General features: G+C 48.1%; 1 protein-coding gene across 4 annotated transcripts in view; it reads right to left on the reverse strand.

Annotated features, from left to right (window-relative positions):
- The window catches only part of LOC134356953 (plexin-A1-like), a 462,148-nt gene that overhangs the window by 356,280 nt on the left and 86,510 nt on the right, over window positions 1-19,358 (reverse strand). The window lies entirely within an intron of this gene.

Genomic DNA, 19,358 nt, shown 5'->3' on the forward strand with positions numbered 1-19,358 from the left:
AGTCAACCCAGGCAAGAGAGGTTCTTTGGAGCATAGCTCCACTTTGCAGAGCAGGGGACCAGAGCCAGTTAGCATACCACAACAACAGAAGAATGCAAACCAAGGATTCTAGGACAACCTTTACTATTGGTCAGTTATTTTACAAATTCTGAGGTATTATTGGTCCTGAAGAGTTTTGGCTTGATACGTCGACTATTTATTCCTCTCCACAGATGCTGCCTGATCTGCTGAGTTTCTCCAGCATTTTGTGTGTGTTGCTCAAAATTTCCAGCATCTGCAGAATCTCATGTCCATCATTGGCCTCTAGCACACAGATTCTATTGGTTATTTAATTTAAAGGCATCCATTAGTCTTGCGAGACCATAGATCTGCGCCTAGGAAGTCTTCACTCTCCAGGGCGCAGGCCTGGGCAAGATTGTATGGAAGACTGGCAGTTGCCCATGCTGCAAGTCTCCCCTCTCCACGCCACCGATGTTGTCCAAGGGAAGGGCACTAAGGCCGATACAGCTTGGCACCAGTGTCATCACAGAGCAATGTATGATTAAGTGCCTTGCTCAAGGATACAACACGCCGCCTCGGCTGGGGCTCGAACTCACGACCTTCAGATCGCTAGTCGAATGCCTTAACCACTTGGCCAAGAGCCCACTATTAGTTATTAATACCGGTATTATCAAAGTGTGGTTACTGATTGATTATGCCAATATAGGATGTGAACATGCACAGGGTTACCGATAGATCAGCATCTATATCCAACTAGCCAGTCAATACCTGTATAGAAATGTCATTTCTTTGTTCAAACTTTCGAGCAGGGGCAGGCTGCTCTCCTCGTGCTCAGGGAGAACAAGGGGCGGCACACTTTGTGTAACGTTCTACAGCGCCAGCTGTAAGGTTGAGGTTCAATTCCTGCCCCTGCCTGTAAGGAGTTCAAACATCCTCCCCATGACCTCACTGGTTTCCCCCAGGTGATCCAGAGTAAAGGACTGGGGGGGGGGCGGGGGGGGCTCACTCACAGGATCTACTCCTGAGCTTGCTCCTGGGCCTGGCCAAGATGTCCATTCATGGGTCCAGGTGGCAGACAGTCAAGAGCTCTGCCAGGGCCAACTGCCTGCCCCTCTTCCAGGAATACGCTCGTGCCCGGGCGTCCTTGGGGCATGCAGTCACAATAGGTACAGTGGGGCCCCCACGGAATTGACCGTTATATAGACGGTAATAATCTTATTTTAATTTGAATTCGTTCACTGTTTTGTAAACACTTGATGTTTATGCTTTGTGTATTTTTTGTGTAGATCAAGTTTTATAGTTTGGTAAATAAAAAATAGGTTGGGTCTTGTAATTTGCGAACATGGACCCATCAAATGAATGTAATTGCAAAGAAAGCACAACATTGCAATAATAACCCTTCCTTGGGAGTCTGTGGGGGCTTGGCATGACATCATAAACTTCAACAAGCTTCAATAGATGGGTAGTGAAAAGTGTATTGACTGCCTGGTATGGGAAAATCCTACAAAAGGCCCAGTACATCACAGGCAAAGCCCTGCCAACCATTCAGCACATCTACACGAAGAGTTGCCATAGAAAAGCAGCATCCACCATCCAAGGTCCTCACCAGCCAGGCCACGCTCTCTTCTCACCGCTGCCATCGGGTAGGAGGTACAGGAGCTCGCACCACCTACTATCCCTCAATTCTCGAACGAGAGACTCATCCATTTAGAAGTTTCCACAACCACCGATCTCACTTTAAGGACACTTTATCTTGTAATTTCATGTTCTCGTTATTAATTGCTACGTATATTTGCACGGTTCGTTATCTTCTGCACTCTGGTTGATCTTTCACTGATCCTGTTTACAGATTCTATAGATTTGCTGAGTAGGCCGACAGAAGGAAAAATCCTAGGGTTGTACGTGGTGACGTATGTGCACTCTGATAATAAAATTTACTTTGTACTTTGACGCCAGAAGTACGGCAACACTTGTGGGCTGCCCCCAGCCCATCCTTGGACTGTGCTGGTCAATGGCGCAGACGACACCTTCCGCTGTTCCAAAGCGCACTTGACTAATGAAGCTAATCTTAGCTTAAGAATAAAGAAAGTATGATTGACGGACGAGCACAGGTTTTCAGAGTCCGTCTAATCAGCAATGACATGGGAAAAACAGTCCCAGTCTATCCGGCCTCTCCTGAGAACTCCTGCCCTCCAGTCCAGGCAACAGCCTTCAGCCCCAGGCCCACACAACGAGGATGAGGGGGCAGGGAGAGTGGTGGGGGTGACAGCTGCCTGATGGCTCTCTGTGTCGCTAAACTCCAGCGCTGTCTGTGTGGAGTTTTTGTGCTCTCCCGGTGACTCGGCGAACTTCCTCCCGCATTCCAGAGGCGTGTGTGGGGTTTCGGGTCAAGTGGCCCCTGTAAATTGCCCTTAGAGCATAGGTGAGGAGTAGAAACGGGGGGGGGGGGGGTGGAGAATTAAATAGGATCAGTGCACAACCAGCGTGAATGAATGTCAATGGGCTGAAGGATCAGTATCTGTGTTGCATCTCTGTGACTCAATATCGCTGATACACACATCAGATCATGGGGGAGGTGCGCAGTGTGGGTGGGTGAGAATGTAGGTGACAGAACCAAAAAAATAGAACATAGATAGCACAGGCCCTTCGACCCGCAATGTTATACAGTCGACCTTCACTAGTCCGACTACCTGTAATCCGGTCCCTTCGATAATCCGGCACTGATTATGCTTAATGTGATCTTCTGTAATTCGGCATTTTTACTAATCCGGCACTCCTCAGGTCCCAATGGTGTCGGATTAGTGAAGATCGAACTGTACTGACTTTAGAGAGATCAATCTAACCCTTCCCTCCTGCCTAGCCCTCCATTTTTCTATCATTTTAGAGCAGGGGTTCCCAATCTGCGGTTCAGAGACCCCTTGCTTAATGGTATCGGTCCACACAAAAAAGGCTGGGAGCCCGTGACTAAGAGTCTTTCAAATACCCCTAACATATCTGCCTCTACCATCACCTTTGGCAGTGCGTTCCACACACCCACCACTCTTCTGTGTGAAAAAACTTACCTCTGACATCACACCCCCATATTTTCCTCCAATCACCTTAAAATTATGACCCTCCTTGTGTTAGCTATTTCTGCCCCTGGCTGTCCACTCTATCGATGCTTGCTATCATCTTAGACACCTCTATCAAGTCAACTCTCATCCTCTTTCGCTCTAAAGGGGAAAAGCCCGGCCTCACTCAGCCTATCCTCACAAGACATGCTCTCTGGTCACTGTGTTGGAGGGGCATCTGAGGGGAACTTCTTCACTCAGAGGGTGGAACGAGCCACCAGTGGAAGTGGTAACATCTAAGAGAAGTTTGGACAAGTACAGGAATGGGAGGGGTGTGGAGAATTGTGGTCCAGGCGCAGGCCGAGGGGACTAAGATCGGGTCAGGCATGCACTAGATGGACTGAAGGACCTGCTTCTGTGGATTCGTGCTCTATGACCAAACAAGTGAGGTCTTGATGCCTGAGAGAGTCCTTGGGACATCCCGGCAAGCTGCACACTGACACTGCCGAGCTATCTTGGTGAAACCCCTTGTAACCACACTGAAACCGGTCCGGGGACAATCTATCTGGTGTGTGAAGGGCCGGGGAGAGTGGGCAGGTGGGTCACGCAGCGGGCTCGAAGATTGGGAGGGGGGGAGGCCAACATTAGCATCACGCTGGGAACAAATGAAGGACGCAGGGCTCTATTGTGAGGGGTCTGAATATGCATGAGCAGGGATTGTTCTCGGAACAGCAGTGGAGGAGGGGCGAGTGCCCGCTGACCCTCACCCTCACAGCTGAATGGCTCTCTGCACAATCCTCGCTGGTTCCCATCTGCCAGCCAGTTCAGGCAGCTAATGGGGACGTTGCAGCTCCAACGGTAGTCGCTTGTGTTTAATTAGCCCACACGGCGAAGCAATGTGAGAGGTGAACTGCACAGGATTAATGATCAGCCGCTCATCTCCGGACCCACACAAACCTTCACCACTGTCCACTTGGATTCAAACATCCCACACTGGTGACCGGGTACAGGGATGGGACACGACCAGGACCAGACAGGGCGAGGCAGAGAGACACAGGAAGTAAGAGAGAGACAGGCAGGCGTCCAGAAAGACAGAAACACAGAGACACTCTCAGAGAGACGACGAGAAACGCACAGAGACTGAAAGGAGGAAGGAGAGACAGAGACACACAGGGACAGAGGCAGACAAACAGAGGGACAAAGTTACAAACACAGAGAGATAGATACACAACTCAGATAGGGGGAACGACACACACAACCTTATACTTTGAACAGGAGCGGGAGCCCTTCGTACAGACTCCTGATCCAACAGTAATCCATCAAAATAATTTTCACCAGTCACCTGTTCATTATCGTAGTGTTTGTGGGAGTTTGCTGCACACTCTGGACACTAGGTTCCCACATCACACCAAAGAAGTTGGGTGTTTTGTGCTCGAGATTCACAAATAGCACTGTGGAATTCTTCTAGGGGCCCAAAGAAAATCCAGGGGAAGTTCCCAGAGAGAGAGAGGTTAACCACCAGAAAACATCCTCCATGGTGACTCGTCACCCTGCAGAACACCAGCCTTCCCAGCACTAGCCAGTCAGAGTGGTGAGGATCAGAGACCGCCGGGGATTCCCACAGCCATTGGGAGTGACCTGTTCATGCAGAAAGTGGCTGCAGGACAACATCCCATGCACCATCAATCTTCAGTCAATCCCACTCAGGAACTTGCGCCAATATTTTTGCGACTGCAGGTGCTACTGTAACCATATGTGCCAATGCCTCTGAACGGAAAGCCCAAAAAAGGTGGTGGACATGGCCCAGTCCATCTCGAGTAAAGCCCTCCCCACCACTGAGCGCATCTACATGAAACGCCATCGCAGCAAGGCAGCATCCATTATCAGAGATCCTCACCACCCAGAGCATGCTCTCTTCTCGCTGCTGCCATCAGGTAGAAGGTTCAGGAGCCTCAGGGCTCGCACCACCAACAATAGTTGCTACCCTTTGACCATCAGGCTCTTGAACAAACTGGGATAACTACACTCACTTGCCCACACATTGAGATGTTCTCACAACCAATGATCTCACTTTAAGGACTCCATCTCATTATTTCATGTTCTCATTATTTATTGCTATTTATTTCTATTTGTATTTGCACAGTTTGTTGTCTTCTGCACTCTGGCTGATCTTTCATTGATCCTGTTATAGTTACTATTTTATAGACTTGCTGGGTATGCCCGCAGGAAAATGAATGGCAGGGTTGTATGTGGTGACATGTACTTAATGTACTTTGATAATAAAATTTATTTTGAATTTTATGTGCTGTGTGTGACTACAGTATGTGTACTGTGTTCTACACCTTGGCCCTGGAGATACACTGCCTTGTTTAACAATTAATCTTCAAGCTGAATTTGAGAAGAAGGCTGCTGAGCTTATCGGTGGGTCTATCAGTGGTTTGTGTGGTCAGCGGCGAGGGTGGAATGCTCACAGGGACTACCCTTTATGAGGACGAGACCAGCCTGAATTTCCTCTTATCAGGGGGACCACCAATTCACATCCCTGCCAAACGTCAACAGAGTGCTCTGACCACAGTGGGATACAACAGAAAGTCTCGCGGTGCAGCACAGGAAGAGGCCCTGCGGCCCACGATATCTGTGCTGGACACGATGATTCACAGGAGAGGAGAATCAGGGAAGACTTGATGCAGGAAAATGAAATTAAGCGAGGTTATAGACAAGTAAAATGGGGCCTTTCCCCCCCAGCTTGAGGAGAGAGTAGGATGAAAGGTCACAGGTTAAGGGTGAAAGATAAGACATTTAAGGGGGAACTACTTCACTCAGAGGATGGTGTGAGTGTGGAACAAGCTGCCAGCAGAAGAGGTAGGTGTGGGCTCAATTCAGAATCAGGTTTATTATCGCTGGCATATGTCATGACATTTGTTGCTTTGTGGCAGCAGTACATTGCAATAAATAATAATAAAAACTGTAAATTACAGTAGGTATATGTATTTAAAAAGTTAAAATAAAAAGAGTGCAAAAGGGGGAGGGGGGGAAGTATTGAGGTAGTGTTCGTGGGTTCAATGTCCATTCAGAAATCAGATGGCAGAGGGGAAGAAGCTGTTCCTGAATCACTGAGTGTGTGCCTTCAGGCTCCTGTACCTCCTCCCTGGTGGTAGCAATGAGAAGAGGGCATGTCCTGGTGTTCCGAGCAATTATAACATTTGAGAGTACTTTGGATAAGTACATGGATGAGAGAGATAGGGAGGGTAATGGTTTGGGTGACGGTAGGTGGGAGAAAGAAGGCCAGGCTGCTGGAGATTAGACGGGCTGAAGGACCTGTTTTATGTACCCTATGTCTCTGAATTTCCAAATTAAATTAATCACTTCTGCCTGCACATATCTGACCATTCTCCGCACATTCATGTGCCTCTTGAATGCTCGACTACCAGACCCAGAAGCCCATTCCCAGCGCCCACCACTGTACTTGCCCACACTTTTGATCTCTCACCTCAGAGGTATGCCCTGTGGTATTCACCACTTCTACGCTGGGATAAAGATTCTGACCGTCTGCCCCATCTCTGCCCCTCATAACTTTATAAGCCTCCGTCAGGTCTTCCCTTGGCACTCCAGAGAAAACAATCCTGAGTTTGTCCGACCTCCCCTTGTAGCTCACACCCTCTGCTGCAGGCAGCGTCCCGATAAAACTCAACTTAGTAGCACACACAAATCTCAGCAAGACAAGCAGCCTCTGCGGAAAGGAACAAACAGTCAATGCTTCAGTCTGAGACCCTTCGTGGAAAGAAACCAAAACAAGAAGGTGGGGAAAAGGGGGTGAAGTACAAACGAGAAGGTGATTGATGAAACCGGGCGAGGGGGGAAGGTGAAAAGTAAGCAGCTGGGAGTTTAAAGGCTGACAAAGAAGGAATGTGATAGGAGAGAAGAGTGGACCTTGGGAGAAAGGGAAGGAGGAGGGGCACCAGAGGGAGGTGATGATCAGGTGAGAAGAGGAAGGGGGGAGAGGGTAACCAGAATGGGGAATGGTAAAAGAGCGAAAGGCAAGGTAGGAGAAAAATCAGAGGAACCGATGGTCACGCCATCAGCATCCCAGATGGAATATGAGGCGTTGCTGTTCCATCCTGAGGGTGGCCCCCATCGTGATCGCAGAGGTGGCCATGGACCGACAGGTCGGAGTGAGAACGGGATGATAAATTGAAATGAGTCAAAGGAGGCCACACGGGGAGCACCGGATAAAGCAGGTGACTGAGACAAATGCGCAGGTGACGTGTCTCCTGGCCTGAACTCTCTCCAGAGCTCCACATCCTTCCCATGACCAGAAGACACATAATGATGCAACCCACTTCATCCTCGGCTATAAATAATAATCCACTAAAAGGCCCAAATGCAAAGGAAGTGAGGTCGGGAAACTCTGGAATGTGAGATAGCGCCCTTCCAGTGAGCTGACATTCAGATCTAAGAGCGAGAGAGTTCGGCCTGGTTCTTCCTCCTCATCCCCGGAAAACTCTCCCGCCTGCATCCTGCTCAGCCAGTCATTGTGAGGCAACCAGACAGCCCAGTGGCCACAGGCCACAGAGAGAAGTGGCAGCACGGTAGCACAGCGGTTACGCTTTACAGAACCAGTGACGCGGGTTCAATTCCCGCCGCTGCCTGTAAGGATTTCGTGCGTTCTCCCTGTGACCAGATGGGTTTCCTATATGTGCTGCAGTCCAAAGGCGTACCAGTTGGTAGGTTAATTGGTCATTGAAAATTGTCCCGTGGTTGGGCTAGGGTTAAATCGGGGGATTGCTGGGCAGCCCAAAGGGCCCGAAGGGCCTGTTCCATTGGGGGACTATGCTGGAGGCAGCCCGCAAGATTCGCCACACCTCCGCTGTCAACACAGCCTGTGCACAACCTACTCGCCATAACCCGTCTGGTTCTGGGCTGCAGGATGAATGAAACTGAAGCACCGGGAGGAAAAGATGAAACCCGGGACCCGGCCACGGGAAGAACGTACAAGCTCCACACGAACAGCAGAGAGACTCGAACCCCGATCGGTGATTGCTGGCATTCATTACCCCAAAGAAATCAGCTTCAATTGTCACATGTACATCAAAATACACAGTGAAATGCGTTGTTTGCGTTGAGGATATGCTGGGGGCAGCCCACAGGTGTTGGCATGCTTCCTTTGCGAAAATAGGCATGCCCACAACTCAATAAGCCTTAAGCCATGTGGCCTTGGAATTTTGGAGGAAACCGGAGCACCCGGAGGAAACCCACACAGTCACAGGGACAGCGTACAAATTCCTTACGGACAGCGGCGGGAATTGAACCCCGATCTTACCGCTGGCTGCTGTAAAGCGACTGCTCTCTCCGCTACACTATCGCGGCCATCAGCACCACCTTCAAGGAGACCGCGGTGGCAGGTTACGCTCCCGGGGTGCCAGCACCGAACACTTCAAAGTCCACTAATCCCCTCGCACACAATCCGCAGCTTAAATGCAGCATCGCATGTGAAGACGCTACATCATTACTGCGCTTGGCTCCAACTGTGTCAGTGTTTCAATAAACACTGCGAAACAACAAATACAGCTGTACACATCGCCTGGCAAAGCCATTACGGATGCATCAATAAATAATTAAGCCTCCAATTAGCTTGCTGATGGCAGAAGTCCTGGATTTTCCCAGCAAACAATTTAGCCACGCTCCCTTACTGGAGAGAGTCACATGATTGGACAAGTGTGCCTTAAAATCACTTAAAGGGCCGGAGACAAACAAAACCAGATGCTGGAATTTGGTCTGATAGCAAAGCACTGGAGGGACTCCGGGAGTCCAGCAGCATCTGTGGGGGATAGAGTGGGTGAATGTACAGTCGGCGTTTGGGGTTCAGACCCTTCAACTGTTCTGAAGGACGGGGGGAATGTAAGATCATAAGGTTCTGTGCTGTACTTTTCTATATATAGGAGTAGAATTAGGCCATTTGGCCCATCGAGTCTGCTCCACCATTTTATCATGGTCTGTCACGAGCCTTGTAGCCCATCAGGCCAGTGCTTATGCCAATTTCCGTGGCATGAAGCGACTGAGCGTACAAGACTCCCCCCCCCCACCCATAGGACGTCAGTCTATCGCGAGGTTAACCCCCAGCATTTTTGCCAGTACCCTTTCTCAGCTGGGTAGACTGAAGCATTGTGTGGTTAAGTGCCTTGCTCTCACACACGCTGCCTCGGCCGAGGCTCGAACCCACAACCTTCAGATCACTAGTCCAACGCCCTAACCACTTGGCCACGTGCCACACACCATTTTATCATGGCTGATCCATTTCCCTCTCAGCCCCTATCTTCTGCCTTCTCCCCGTATCCCTTCATATCCTGACTAATCGAGAATCTATGTACCCAATGACTTGGCCTCAACAGCTGCCTGAGGCAAAGAATACCAGAGATTCAACACCCTCTGGCTAAAGAAATTCCTCTTCACCTCTGTGAGGAGAGAAAGAAGGATGGCACAGTAGCGTAACAATGAAGAGTTTGTACGTTCTCCCCATGACCGCGCCATTTTCCCCTGGGTGCTCCGGTTTTCCGCCAACATCCCAAAGATGTGCAAGGTCCTGAGCAAGAGCTGGCAGGTGATGAGAGGATCCCGCAGGTAAAGAGGAGCTCAAGGAAGATGGAGGATGGAGTGAGTGACAGGGACTGGGAGGTAATGAGTGGATCCGAGGATGGGGAGGAGTGATAGGCAGATGGAGGAGGGGAGAATGACAGGGAGGTGATAGGTGGATCGTGGGGTGAGGTGGAGTGCCAGACAGGAGGAGGGGCAAGTGACAGTTGATAGGTGGAGGCAACAAGGGGCTGAAGGTGACGGAGTCTGACAGGAGAGAATGGTGGAGCATGGAGCCAAATACTGGAGGAAGTGGGGGAGCAGACGGGAGCAGTGGAGGGGGTGGGGACCCAGTGGGAGGACTATGTGGGTGATGGGTCGAAGGAGTAATCAGAAGGCAGCTTCAGGAAGAATAACTGTATCAAGGACGTTTGCCACCCAAGCCACTCCCTTTCCTGGATACAAGAGCTTGTGGCAGCTCGCCCACATGGCAAGCGAACCAGTTCCAGCAGTTGCCGGCGAGCCCGCAGCCAGCGGCAACCGAGAGGAATCTGAGTGCCGGGCAGACCTCGGCCCGGAAGCCGACGTCGCTTCTGCCCCGCAAAGAGCGGGTACTTAAGCACGCGCCAATTTAAACAGTTCAACCTGACCCTGCTCGAGTCAGTGTCTTGTTTTCACTCGTAACCTATCAGCGCGACTACAGGCTTATAAACCCAGACAGCAGGCCCAAGAACAGCTTCTTCCCCACTGCTACTGCAGCCTTGAACCGATCTCCTTCTCAGTGGTGCAGCCACATCATCCAACTTTTAATTCTCCCCTTCCTTTACACCATTCTGCTGGTTTACGCTTGTCACTAATCCAATGTTTTTTTAATAGAGTCACAGAGCACTACAGCACAGAAACAAGCCAATTGGCCCATCTAGAACGTGCCAAACTGTTATTCTGCCTGGTCCCATCGACCCACACCTGGGCCACATCCCTCCATACCCAATGTGTCCATGTTATTATCCAAACTTCTCTTAAATGTTGCAATCAAAGCCACATCCATCACTTCTGCTGGCAGCTCGTTCCACAGTCTCACCCTCTGAGTGAAGAAGCTGCCCCTCTGGTTCCCCTTCAATCAGCCTTTTCTCCCTTGGAGCGACGGAGGATGAGAGGTGACCTGATAGAGGTGTACAAGATAATGAGAGGCATTGATCGTGTGGATAGTCAGAGGCTTTTTCCCCAGGGTGAAATGGCTGCCACGAGAGGGCACAGTTTTAAGGTGCTTGGAAGTAGGTACAGAGGAGATGTCAGGGGTAAGTTTTTCACACAGAGAGTGGTGAGTGCGTGGAATGGGCTGCCGGTGATGTTGGTGGAGGTGGATACAATAGGGTCTTTTCAGAGACTCCTGGATAGATACATGGCGCTTAGAAAAATAGAGGGCAATGGGTAACCCTAGGTAATTTCTCAGGTAAGGACATGTTCAGCACAGCTTTGTGGGTCAAAGGGCCTGTATTGTGCTGTAGGCTTTCTATGTTTCAATCATTATCACCATATATACCATTTCTTCTGCGGGCTCTAGGAAAAACAAGAAATCCCATTGCACCCTAGTGTACGTGACAGTAAGGACATCTTCAGAAGTTGATGCCTCAGGAAGTGGTATCCATCCATAAGATCCCTCACCATCTGGGACATGCTGTCTCTTCACCACTGCTAAGGGAGGAGGCCGGGGAGCCTGAAGACCAACACACAATGATTCAGGAACAGCTTCTTCCCCTCCATCAGATTTCTGAACAGACCAGAAACACTACCTCATTCTTCTTTTTCTTTGGAACAATTAATTTTTGTCATTTGTAGTACGATTTTATTTTTTCGCACGGGACTGCTGCCAGAAGATCAACTAATTTCACGCCATGCGAGTCAGTGGTAATAAGCCTGATTCAATTGGGGATCGATCAAAAGGCCTGAATTAGGAGATTGCAGAAATGCCAATTGTATCAGGAGATGTAGCAGATTACAGATATAAGATGGGGAGACTACAGAGAGATTTGAAAAACTGGAATCAAAATGTGAAAATCAATTATTCACCTCACCGTGTTATAGACCAAGAATCTCAACTGGGTTAATTAAGGCCAAAAATCCAATAGGTTTCTGTCTGTTTTACAGCATAGGGCACAGTTTTGTATTCTTCCATGAAAGACTCATCTCCAAAATACCAGTGGAGTTGAGATGGGGTCCTCCATGCAAGATACCTGTCCACCATCTGCCACAGCACAGCACTGGCTCTGTTAGTCTGGCCTGGTTCTGACTTGTTGCATCACCCACTGGTAATGGAGGCTTCAGCGCATCGAATCGGAAGAAGCTGCAGACTTGGCCAGCTCCACCATGGGCACATCGATCCCCACCACCAAACACATCTTCAACAGGCGGCGCCTCAGGAACGTGGCATCCCTCACTGAGGACCCTTCCCATCCTAGACCTGCCCTCTCCTCATAACTACAGTCGAGGATGAGGTACAGGAGCCCACAGACCCACACCGATGAGTGGCATTATAGCGGTTGGCTCGATCGGTTTACAGCGCTGGCCATCAGAATTAGAATCAGGTTTAACATCACTGGTATATGTTGTCTTTGCAGCAGCAGTACAACGCAATGCATAATGATCAAAATGTGATTTACAGTCAATATATTAAATTAAATAAGTAGTGCAAAAAAATAGAAATGAAAAAGGTAGTGAGGTAGTGTTCATGGGTTCAATGTCCATTCAGAAATCAGATGACAGAGGGGAAGAAGCTGTTCCTGAATCATTGAGTGTGTGCCTTCAGGCTTCTGTACCTCCTCCCTGACAGTAGCAATGAGAACAAGGCATGACCGGGTTAATGGGCATCCTTAATAACGGATGCCACCTTTTTGAGGCGTTGCTCCTTGAAGATGTCCTGGATACTATGGAGGCTAGTGTCCATGATGGAGCTGACTGAGTTTACAACTCTCTGCAGCTTATTTCGATCCTGTGCAGTGTCCCCACCCCAATACCAGACAGTGATGCGGCCAATTACAATGCCCTCCACAGCACATCTGTAGAAATTTGCAAGGTTCTTCGATCAGGTTTCAATTCCCAGCCACTGTCTGTAAGGAGCTTGTACTTTCTCCCCGTGACCATTTGGCTTTCCTCTGGGTGCCCTGGTTTCCTCCAACAACACAATCCTCAAATGCAAATGCATTTCACTGTTTCGATGTATATGTGACAAATAAACTAATATCTCTTTATCTCTTTACTCAAAAGATGATTTGGGTATTTCCCATCTGCAGTCTGATTTTTGCACTGTGCACAATCACTACCTCTTTTTTCTGATTTATTTGTTTGTAATTTATGCTAACTTTTCGTCTTTGCTGCTGCAAACCGAATCTCTCATCGTAAGGCAGTGAGAATTAACCTGTTTCGGAACTAAGCATCTTTTGAAGATCACACACCTCCATTCTAATTGTCTCCTAAACACCATCAGTAAAACATCTCAAGTATGTTTTCTCATTGAAAAAACATTGACCATTCAACACAAAAGAGCTTCTGTCTGCTGCTGATGGACATTTTACCTGCAATGAAAGTAAAGCGCCATCTAATAAAAAATACATTAGCATTTCATTAGTTCCTCTCGAGCCAGCAGCTTTTCACAGCAGGCCAACTCACGACCTTTCATATTTAATAGTTTTTCATTAAACAAGCCAGCCTGTGATACAAGGAGAAGAGAAAGCCAGATTAATTACTTCTCCCGAGGACTGAGATGTCATGTGTGTCAGGTTACACAGTAAGATCCAACTGAGTGAGGAAGGGAGGAATCTCCAAGATCTGAAGAGTCCTTCTCTTCTTCAAATGAGGATTTGGGCCATAGGCATTGGTATAATGTCACATGTGCCAAGATACAATGAAAAGCTTTGCTTCTGCACACCATCCATACATACATAGAGTGGCATGGTAACGTAGTGGTTAGCACAACACGTACCGCGGTTCAATTCCTGTCACTGATTCTCCCCGTGACCGCATGGGTTTCCTCCGGGTGCTCCGGTTTCCTCCCACAGTCCAAAGACGTACTAGTTGTCAGGTTAATTGGTCATTATAAATTGTCCCGTGATTTGGCTGGGGTTAAAATCGGGAGTTGTTGGGTGGCCCGGCTGGAAGGGCCTGTTCCACACGGTATCTCGATAAATAAATAAATACCATTCCACACACGAGTACACATGTGCCATAGTTGGATGCATCAGCAAGGGAGATGAGGCTGAGTACAGGGCTATGGTGAGAAACTTTGTCACATGGTGTGAGCAGAATTATCTGCAGCTTAATGTGAAAAAGACCCAGGAGCTGGTGGTAGACCTGAGGAGAGCTAAGGTACCGGTGACCCCTGTTTCCATCCAGGGGGTCAGTGTGGACATAGTGGAGGATTACAAATACCTGGGGATACGAATTGACAATAAACTGGACTGGTCAAAGAACACTGAGGCTGTCTGCAAGAAGGGTCAGAGCCGTCTCTATTTCCTGAGGAGACTGAGGTCCTTTAACATCTGCCGGACGATGCTGAGGATGTTCTACGAGTCTGTGGTGGCCAGTGCGATCATGTTTGCTGTTGTGTGCTGGGGCAGCAGGCTGAGGGTAGCAGACACCAACAGAATCAACAAACTCATTCGTAAGGCCAGTGATGTTGTGGGGATGGAACTGGACTCTCTGACGGTGGTGTCTGTAAAGAGGATGCTCTCCAAGTTGCATGCCATCTTGGACAATGTCTCCCATCCACTACATAATGTACTGGGTGGGCACAGGAGTACATTCAGCCAGAGACTCATTCCACCGAGATGCAACACAGAGCGTCATAGGAAGTCATTCCTGCCTGTGGCCATCAAACTTTACAACTCCTCCCTTGGAGGGTCAGACACTCTGAGCCAATAGGCTGGTCCTGGACTTATTTCCTGGTATAATTTACATATTACTATTTAACTACTTATGGTTTTATTACTATTTATCATTTATGGTGCAACTGTAACGAAAACCAATTTCCCCCGGGATCAATAAAGTATGACTATGACTGTGACTACACACACAGAACATAGAACAGTACAGGCCCTTCGGCCCACAATGTTGCACCATTTTAACCTATTCCAGGATCAATCCAATAGTTCCTCCCACATCGCCCTCCAGTTTCTATCATCCATGTGCCTATCTAAGAGCCTTGTCAAAGTCCCTAATGTATTTCCCTCTACTACCACCCCTGGCAGGGCATTCCACACAAACACACACCATTCTGTAAAAAACCTGCCTCTGACATCCCCCCTATACTTTCCTCCAATCACCTCAAAATTATGCCCCCTCATATGAGCCATTTCTACCCTGAGAAAAAAGGCGCTGGCTCTCCACTCAATATATGCCTCCTATTTGATACACTTCAATCCAAGTCACCTCATCCGGTTTGCTGCCGCTGCTACTGTGCCATCGAGAATCTGCGGAGGGAAGGCCCCAAAATCCCCGGCTTTGCCTGCTGCTGGCGAAACATTCGGCAGAGATGGCACTCGGTACTCGGTGTCGGAGAGCTGGTCAGAGGCTCGAAGTTTTCGGACAACTCAGAGTCGGACTGTGGTCGGGCATGGCAGGGAGAGCTTTCTTCCTTCTCCCGTCTGTGTGAGATGTGGGACATTCGAGACACTTTGAACTTTTTTACTGTGCCCATGGCCTGTTCTTCATCAAGTTATGGTATTGTTGCACTGTTGTAACTTTATGTTATAATTATGTGGTTTTGTTAGTTTTTCAGTCTTGGTCTGTCCTGTGTTTCTGTGATATCACACCGGAGGAATATTGTATCATTTCTTAATGCAAGCATTACTAAATGACAATAAAAGAGGACTGAGTGTCCTCATAACCTAATCTAATCTAATCATCCCCCTTCGAAGCATCTTGGTAAATCTCCCCTGCACTATCATTAAAGCTTCTACATCATTCCTGTCATGCAGTGAACAGAAATGAACACAATATTCCGTGTGACCTAACCAGAGTTTATAAAGTTTAAAATTCTAATTTAAATGTTATTATCGAAGTACATATACATCACCATATATAACACTGAGATTCATTTTCTTGGCAGCATACCCAACAAATCTACAGAATAATAGCTATAACACAATCAGTGAAAGTCCGCCTAACGGGGGGACTCAACCAGGGTGCAGAAGACAATTCTACAAATACAAAAAGAAATAATAATAATAAATTAAATAAACAATAACAATACCAAGAACATGAGATGAAGAGTTGCTGAAATTGAGACCAAAGAAAACTGTTACAGATAAAGGGCATTGCAGGCAGATGAAATGGAAATCATAATCATGAGAAAGTCTTCAGATGCTGGAAATCCAGAGTAACACATCCAGAATGCTGGATGAACTCAGTAAGTCAGGCAGCATTTATGGAAATGAATAAACTGTCAACTTTTTGGGCTGAGAGTCTTCTTCAGGAGCGAGAAGGAAGGGCGAAGATGCCAGGAGAAGGGGAAGAAAGGCTAACCAGAAGGTGATAGGTGAAGCCAGGTTGGTGGGAAAGGTCCAAGGGTTGGAGAGGAAGGAATCTGATCGGAGAGGAGAGGGAGTGCAACATCCATCATGAGGTGGATAGGGAGATAAATTATTCATCTTTTAGCATACAAAGAGATCTAGTCAAGTGTTTAACCATATCCCTCTAAACCACTTCTATCCCTGTTCTTAACCATGTCATTTAAATGCAACACACACAAAATGCTGGAGAAACGCAGCAGGCCAGGCAGCATCTATGGAAAAGAGTAAACAATTGATGTTTCAGGCCAGAAAGAAAGAGGAGCAGAAAGAGTAAGAAGATGGGGGGAGGGGAGGAAGAAGTACAAGCTGGTAGGTGATAGTGAATCTAAGAGAGGGGGAAGGGGTGAAGTAAAGATCTGGGAAGTTGATTGGTGAAAGACAGAAAGGGCTGGAGAAGGGGGAATCTGATAGGAGAGGAGAGAAGACCATGTAAGAAAGTGAAGGGGGAGAAGCACCAGAGGGAGGTGATAGGCAGGTAGGGGGGTAAGGACAGAGAAGGAAATAGGAATGGGGAATGGTGATGGGCAGGGGTCCCCAACCTTTTTTGCACTGCGGACCAGTTTGATATTGACCAATATCCTTGCGGACCAGCCGACGGGGCAGTGGGCGGTGGGGGTGGGGGGGGAGGTGTTAATCATGACTGGAATATAGTTGATAAGTCAACTAAGTCACTTATAAGTGGCTAATACACTCAATTTCGTTGCTAAAAGGGTTTATCTAACGAATTTAATATTAAACACACAGCGCATATTTTCCCTGTATGAACATATAAAATCATTGCAACACACCAATATCGCTGAATCAGTGGGAGCCCTGGGCTTGTTTCCCCGCAACAAGACAGTCCCATCGAGGGGTGATGGGAGACAACGATACTCCAAGGGGATTCCTTATGTCGAGTCTATTCCGCAATTTAGTTTTCATTGCATTCATTGCAGAGATATGTTGGAAATGGAAGCAACGTTTTCGGTGCTTCTGTGGCTATCTCAGGATATTCAGCCTTGACTTTGATCCAGAATGCCGGCAGAGATGTTATGTCAAACATACTTTTCAGCCCGCCGTCATTTACAAGCTCAAGGAGTTGATCTTCCCGCGCTGACATGGATGACGCGCGGGTAATGACCTCGCGCGCGTTCAAGTTCCAACAGTGGGCGTGACAGGGAATGAGGAAAGGTGCAGCTGACTCATATCGTTTCATATCGCCAAATCATATCGTTTCCTCGCGGCCCGGTAGCACATGCTTTGTGGCCCGGTGGTTGGGGACCACTGGTGATGGGGGTGGAGGGTATCAATTTAAATGTTGTTATTGTACCTGTTACAACCATTTCCTCTGGCAGCTCATTCCATTTAACCACTGTTGTTACTGAGGTCCTCTCTTTAACCTCTCCCCTTAAAACCACACCCTCTAGTTTTTCGTTTCTCTTCCCTGGGTAAAAAATGAAGTGTACTGGCCTTGCCTATGTCCTTCATTATGTTACACACATCTATAAGGTCATCCCTCAGTCTTATTCCAAGAAATAAAGCCCTTGTCTGCCCAACCTCCTTCCACAATTCCAATCCTTGAATCCTGGCAGCATCCTCGTAAATGATCTCTGCATTCCTCCCAGCTTGATATGGTCACATTTCATAATAGGAGGCCGTTCAGCCCATTGAATCTGATGCCTCATAGTTATGTCCTACTCTAACTGATCTTTCCAGTAATCTTTGATCATTTCTATTCATAGGAGAGTGTGTAGGCTCCAAGAGCACAAACCCAGAATAAAGAGACGTCCCTTTAGAACGGAGATGAGGAGACATTTCTTCAGCCAGTGGGTGGTGAATCTGTGGAATTCATCGCCACAGAGGGTAGTGGAGGTCAAGTCACTGGGTATACTTAAGGCAGAGATTGATAAATTCTTGATTGTTAAGGGTGTGTGACGAGAATACACATAAAATTAAGATGTTTGCTGGCCTGGGCTAGCATCAGTGACATCAGCAAGTGGTCTGCCACCTGCCCTCAGGGGAAGGAGAGATAAGGAACAATGGAGCAGCGTCTGGAGATGTGTAATGAAGGGACGTGGGAGAGAGAGAGCTGTCTGGAGCGGCTCCCCCTTTGAACCCTGAACTGTTTGAAGTGATGGACAGGCGATACCCCAGCAGGGGGATAAAAAGGAGACACACGCCACCCGAGGTAACGAGATCCTGGAAGCGGTACGCTTCTCACGAGTCGGTGAGAAGTACCAGACAACGGCCAGGGTGGAAAGGTACGATCAGCGGGAACCCGGTGTGTGTCCGCCCTTGCCTGGGTGCCGGGTTCACTGCAGAGGATCGACCGCATCTGGAGGAGGGGTCACAGTCGGTGACCTCAGGTGACATCACCAAGGACCTGCCCAAAAGCTGCTTGTGAGCCATATCGCCGGTCTGTGAGTGAAGCAGTGTTCTGAATGATCAGTTGTTCCTGTTCTCTCTCTCTCTCTCCCCGCACGTTGTCCATCGCATGGTAACGATTACTGCGAACTGAACTACTAAACTGGACTGAACTTTGAGTCACTTTGAAATTTGGTCATTTACCCCTAGACAATGATAGAGCTTGATTGATGCTGTTATCTTAATTCTGTGCACATGTGTGGTTATCATTGTTGAGCTGTTGCATTTATTATCCTTTCGATTACTGTGTTGCTTGTTTCTTTAATAAAACTTTCTTAGTTCTAGTACTCCAGACTCCAACTGAGTGATCCATTTCTGCTGGTTTGGCAACCCAGTTACGGGGTACGTAACAGGTGTTAAAGGTTATAGGGGAGAAGGCAGGAGAAGCGGGTTTAAAAAAAGATCAACGTGTCAGATGGTTCATGAGGAGTACAAGCAGGCTTTCTCCCTGAGGGTGGCTGAGACAACAACTACAGGTCATAGGTTAAGGGTGAAAGGGGAACCTGAGGCAGGTGGTGAGAGTGTGGAACGAGCTGCCAGTGGAAGTGGTGGATGCGGGTTCAATTGCAACAACGAGGAGAAGTTTGTACGGACGTCAAAGGGAAGGGTAGGGAGGGCTAAGTTGCAGATGTGGGTCGGTGGGGCTAGACAGAATAACAGCTCAGCACAGAATAGATAGGCTGAAGGGCCTGTTTATTTTCTGTATTTCTCTGCGACTTTGTTTTACCATTCAATCACACTCAACTGGATGAATGGCCTAATCTGATTT

Source organism: Mobula hypostoma, chromosome 15, assembly GCF_963921235.1.
Source record: "Mobula hypostoma chromosome 15, sMobHyp1.1, whole genome shotgun sequence".
Taxonomy (NCBI): Eukaryota; Metazoa; Chordata; class Chondrichthyes; order Myliobatiformes; family Myliobatidae; genus Mobula; species Mobula hypostoma.